This window comes from Anopheles moucheti, chromosome 2 (assembly GCF_943734755.1).
Source record: "Anopheles moucheti chromosome 2, idAnoMoucSN_F20_07, whole genome shotgun sequence".
NCBI lineage: Eukaryota > Metazoa > Arthropoda > Insecta > Diptera > Culicidae > Anopheles > Anopheles moucheti.
Genome location: NC_069140.1, coordinates 48,614,946 through 48,621,130, shown reverse-complemented (window position 1 = coordinate 48,621,130; position 6,185 = coordinate 48,614,946).

Here is a 6,185-nt window from a genome sequence, read left to right as displayed (position 1 = left end):
GCAATGATGATGCATTTTGTTTTTCAATTGTCACATTAATAACTTACTCCAGCAAATAATATGCTTTAAACGACAAGCGGTTATTTAAATTGTACTTTTGTTTGACGTAAAGGAAAGTCATAATCGTTTTGGTTTCTCTGGTCCGTTAATAATGATATGTTGCGAATTGCGATTGCAGTTTGTGATCGTTACGAACCTGAAACGTCGCTTTACGCGTTCTTACATTGTATCCATGCTGTATGGTCAGCTTCCTGTTATTTTTTTTTTGTTTGTACTATTGTAAAGCTAATTAGAAAAAAGCACGCTTCAAAGAGGCCACAATGGTCCATTTAATTTAAGAAATAAACTAACAAATAACAAACGTTGCGATACAGTTTTATAAAATGTCAGTTCCATCACTCGAATGCGAATAAACAGAATCAACCAAAACTGCACCGTGATTGGAAAATATAGGCTTCCTATAGGCAGGATGATGCTTGCGGATGCTGCAGCAGATAATGTTACTTTCGCTACACCTAGCGCTATCGAACAATCCGCTGTCCGACCCGGTGAGTAAGTGAGCAAATGCAGTGTCATAATTGGTAATATTTTAATAATTGGTAATATCAAATATTTAAGCGGCTCGCGTCAACTGACGCGGCAGTAAACGCATGCCGATTCCTCTGCCAGGAAACGAGGTTACGGTTGAGGTATAGATTGAATTTATACGGTTTGCCGATCGAAATTTGCTCGATCCATCGAAAGCGAACGATATGTGCAATAATTAATGAGACCAGGAAGTCCGCCCAGGCTTAGCGTCGGTGTCTGGTGAAGTTTGTCTCGCGATGGTTCGAGGTGGGATGGTTTTGGTGTGTATCAGGTATCAGCGAAGCACTATTCTGCCCGAATGGATAGAAGGCGCGTGAGCAGCTGAAACCGCAGTTTTCCGTGTGCCCGGTACGGCCGTACTCTTTAGCGAACAATTTTGCCAATGCTCAGAGGTTTACGATGTTCTCGGATCCATGTGTGTTGCCTTAAACAAACGAGGCACAAACACACGTTCGCTGCGCAAACAGATGCCGGGTTGGGTAGCGATGGAGAGGACACTTCAAACAAGCATGCCAATCGCTTTCCGCTCGTTTGGCTAAAACACACAAAAACGCAAGGCACCGACAGCGCGGGGGCGGTGTCAAGGGGGCGGTGTTCTAACCCTTATGCTTCCCCTGTTTCGTACCCGGGGTGGTCGAGGGACGCGTGCCCGCGGTACTATCAAGTACGTCATTTTGACGCATTCGATATTCAATATCTATCTTCCGCTGCCTGACGGCGATGCGGTCCCACTTGAAATGGAAAATTGATGACTGATCTGCGCTGTGCTGGCGGTCTCCGCCGTCCCAGAGTCCGGGCGGAGGAAGGGTGCCATGTAGGGAAATACATTGAAGGAAAAAGTTTTCCCCAACGGATAGCTGTTGCTTGGCTTCGCTCTGGGAGAATCCGCCCGAGTGGACGGCATGGTGCAGACGTGGTTGATCCCTTCGAGACTGATTGCAGCTGTGGGGCAAAGGTTTAGCAGGACTCCGAGCAGGGCCGAGTGGGCAAAGTGGGCAACGAATGAACGAAAAGCGAAGACAACAAAATGATGAGAAGTTTGTCGGTTGGCACCAGGGTCCTTGATGGAGGCGCGTTATCGTGTGATAACGTGTGTCGGAAGCTGTCCCGTGGGCAACTGCCTTGTTAGTAGTGGTGCGTGCGTGTGTGTGTATGTGTGTTTGTGTTGGTGGAAAACTTTACGATCTCCGTACCGTAAACTTTCGCCGAACGTAACTTTCGTGCGCCGCTCGCCAGTGTTGGATCCTGTCAGTGTCAAAGTAGCGCGTACCTGCGGGCAACAATTCGCTACTCGGGGCCCAGTTTCAGGCTGCAGCAGTGAAAGTGTTCATCCGTGACGTACATAGGGCGGGCATCGAGCAGCACCGTACCCTTTCCAAATGGCCACACCGCCCCGAACGGCACACCGAAGCCGAAACCCGAACGGATCTCGAAGCTCCCAGCGCCGATGCTTGTCCGCCGGGACTATCTCTAACACGTCCGTTGGATGGCCCAGTTTGGGACGCTCTCGACACCGTGCGGTCTGCGCGGGATTTACCGGAAACCCGAGCGGGCCATCCGCTTTGTGTGGTGAATGCGTATGAGATAATTTGCGAGCAGCGCAGAAGATGCGGTTCGGGATTGCTGGAGAAAATAGCGAAACGGCTGTTGTTTGCGAAGGTGGTGAGGTGCACGGCGATAACAGACCGTGGGTAGCGTGCGAAGGATGGCAGCAAAAAAAAAGAGCAGTTGGATACCGTGCTTCCTTCGAAAACGATCCAACAGGTCTCCGGTCGTTAATGCTAACATCTAACGGGTCGGTTAGGTATGGAAACCCCATCCTAACCGAACGTGGTTCACGTACGAACGCAAAGGGACGAACCTGTCTTAATTAATATTCTTATCAGGTATCGTTTGAATCTGTTTCTCGAAAGGGATACCAAATTCTCGTTACTCAAACACATTGAACATTCACGAAGCATTTGATCGTGGTGCAGAGCAGAGCACAGCATGGACGAACCATTGCGAAATGGTATCGAGAAAAGGGTGGTGATATTTTTATACAGGTGCGCTGCCAAATGTACTTCAACCGGTTCGGGCAGTTTATGGGAGGAAGCCGTTTCTAAAATAAAACCACACCGCACCTTGCCACATATTGCACCGCACTCTGGGGGAGAGCTTTGCGTTTTTGTTTTAGGGAAAATTATTTTTTAACGCAGCATTAAGTGGCTGTAATGTTGCATTATACTCACGTGAGACGGTTATTGCATGGACGTGATGGATGGTAAAGTGCTGGCTGATGTAGTGCTGTTGTTGATTGACAGGCTGCGAGCGGTAGTAAACAGTGTGCAGCACTTTAAGGCTAAACAGCGTCAATACATCGTAGGTTCAACAACCTACGAAAAGAAATAAATATTTGATAAGAAAGGAATGGAAAAAAAATCTACATTGCAAAAGGAATACAACTGGCTTAGAGATCGACCCAACGGTGAAGATTTTTATTTCAGTATTACCAGTATTTTAAATAGTCACGAGTTAATAGATGAAACACGTCACGTTTTGCTCGTTTCACCCGCATTTATAAGAAGCATTTATACAGATAGTAGTATAAGTTATCAATTGACATTTGATATTGACATGTATTAAGTCTTAACAAATTACTTGGTTATAAGAAATGGTTTAATGAAGTTCTATTTACAAAACATAGTTTTGCAAGAAGTCGTATTGTGATATAAAAACAGGTCTGTTGATTTTGTACGTTGAATATTGTTCAATAAAAAATGGATTTTACGTAAACAATTCGGTTGCAACAAAAAAGGAAATCAATAAATCGCCCATTAAACACAGTTTATGCAATGTTTCATCAGGAAACAAAATAAAATCCAAAACCAACCAACAACAACCATCACCCTCTGTAAAGTAAATGAAGAAATGTGCGGAAATTGGTTGAATCCTTGCAATGCTGATGGTTTCCTGGTTTAAAATTCGTACAGCAATTTAAATTCAGGGTGCTGCAAAAGTTCGCACGCTCGTGCTTCGGTATTTTTCGTCAATTCCTCGTACAAAGTCACGACCGATGTGTTCATTTCGTAGGTGTTCATTTCGTTCATTTTAACACCGATGTGTTAACTTCGTTTACCGATGTACACAACAGTTCATTTCCATACGGTTCAGAATAAACCAGTACAATGGAGCAGCCTGGTGAGTGGTGGTTAGTCAGCGCGCTGTCAGTTCTCGAACAAGACAAAACAGACCACACGACTAGAACAAACCCGTGTAATCATATGGAGGTGCGCAGTCAACTTGTATCGAACATCCCACACACACAAGACAGAAAACAAACCCGCTTGGTTTTGTCTGGGATGTTTTTGTCATACCCTGAGACTATCTATGCTTTGGCAATCCGCATGCAATAGGCACAGTGGGCGAAGCCCTAAAAAATATAAATAAAACAGGAAAAAAATAAATGTCCTTAAACTTTAATGGTTCGCAAAATGGTTTTAAATCATATAACAATTAATACAAACGTTAATATAAACGTTTGATTATTATTATTCGTGTCGATTGCGACAGAAAACTCGCCAAAAATGACCAGTTTGTCAAGCTCTAATACCAGGAAGGCATCCAACGCAGGAGGATGCTTTTTCCGCGTCGATCGAGACAAAAAACTCGCCAAAAATTACCAGTTTTTCAAGCTCCTGATACCAGGAGAGCATCCAACGCAGGACGATGCTTTTTCCGTGTTTATCGAGACAGAAAACTCGCCAAAAATGATCAGTTTGTCAAGCTCTGATACCAGGAGAGCATCCAACGCAGGAGGATGCTTTTTCCGTGTTTATTGAGACAGAAAACTCGCCAAAAATTACCAGTTTGTCAACTGTTTGTTCTTTGCCCCTGTTACTTTTTCGTTTTTCGGGATAAAATTTTCGTCCGATCGAATTGTCCGATCACGGGTGATAAACATACTGAAGTTGGTTTGAAAAATTATTAAAATGTTACCTCCAGGCGTGTTCTTCGATCCTGTTACTTTTTTGATTTTCGGTATAAAATGTGCAAACATTACAAGCTTGCATGTAAAATCATCCTCTTTGACATAAACATACTGAGAGTATGGATATTTAAAAAATAAAAAAAATAACCCGGTTTTCGCCCACTGTGGTATGTTTGGTAGAGTGACAGTTCGGCACGACTGTTGAGAGTGCACCTCTCGAACAGTGTCGTGTTTGTCGTGTTTGTTTGGCTCTTTGCAGCGCGCTGCCTTAGTGGTTAGTGAAAGCTTTCAAACAGTCGTGTGAAATATTTCACTGAAAGCGTAAAAGCTTGCGCATTGCTGGGAAAGCTGGTCAGCAATGGCGCTAGGAATTTGCCGGGGTTTTCACAAGAAATGCTTAAGTTAGTACCATTTTAGATTTTATTTCAGGTTGAAAAGGAATATTATTATTATTGTGTATTGTTCAACGGACTTCAGCCCAATTCTACATATTAAATTCTTACTATCTAATGCTTAAATTAGTTCGCGAGGACAGTCCGTACTCAAACAAAGCCTTGTTTTTGAGTGTTGAATGAATGAATGTGAAATGAAATATATTATACATCTAAAGAAAATACAACTTACCTCGTTTTCTGAAAATCAATACTAAATTGCAAAATTGTCCGACATGACAGATGTATATATTACTAGCTTCTAATTGATTTATTTACCCGATGCTGGATCTGCGGAGTAGTGAGCACAGAGGATGGGAATAAAAATCGATTTGAAAGAAATAAATTTTTGTTGATACGTATGTAATACACCAACAATAACTGAGCAAATTTGGGATAAGGCAACATGCCTTGTATCAAGGACATGTCTGGTTCACTCAATCAATTGTCGAGGGAATGTAACCCCTTGTAACAATTGTGCAATGTTCAATGCATGCATCAACATCATCACGGAGAAATAATCAAATGTAAACAATGGATGGCCTAATAACTGCTCGGTTAAAAACAATTTGAAAAAATATCTTAGTTCTTAGTCCTTTGCCAACACACGGAAAGTTATATTATATTAAGAACTCTTAAAGATTCTCAGAAGCTCAGATAAAAAAGAACTTAAGCTGAAAATGGCCTCTCTTAAATCACAGTTGGGCAAATCTTGATCATTGTTGTATTCAAATGAATGCTAGTGGCCATTAGGTAAATAATTCGAGGAAAATTTAACTTGGCTATACTAGGTGCTGGCTTATCACGTTTGAAGAAAACGCATTTTATTGTTGATCGTTCGGAGAATTCTGATGTTAAGCACCAGTAAACGTCCGGTATGCTCTCGGACATGCAATAAATTTGAAAATCCTGAGGTTTAATAGAATAGTTAGTATCCTCTACAAGCATCGAGTGCTTCACCTGATCACGAATCTATTTGACAGCTGGCTTGCGCTAGTTTACTTCCCCAATATATGAATATGCTCCATGCTCGTACCTCTTCCCAAACGCGATAAGGAATCAAGGCTCTTCAATTTTTTTTAGCCCGAAACTTCCATGTGAGATATCCATGAGCATCATCGATGGGAAGCTCTGATCATGTCGGACTGATGAAGTTTTTTATTTGTCTATTTCGTTAATGTTCGGATACGTTGTAT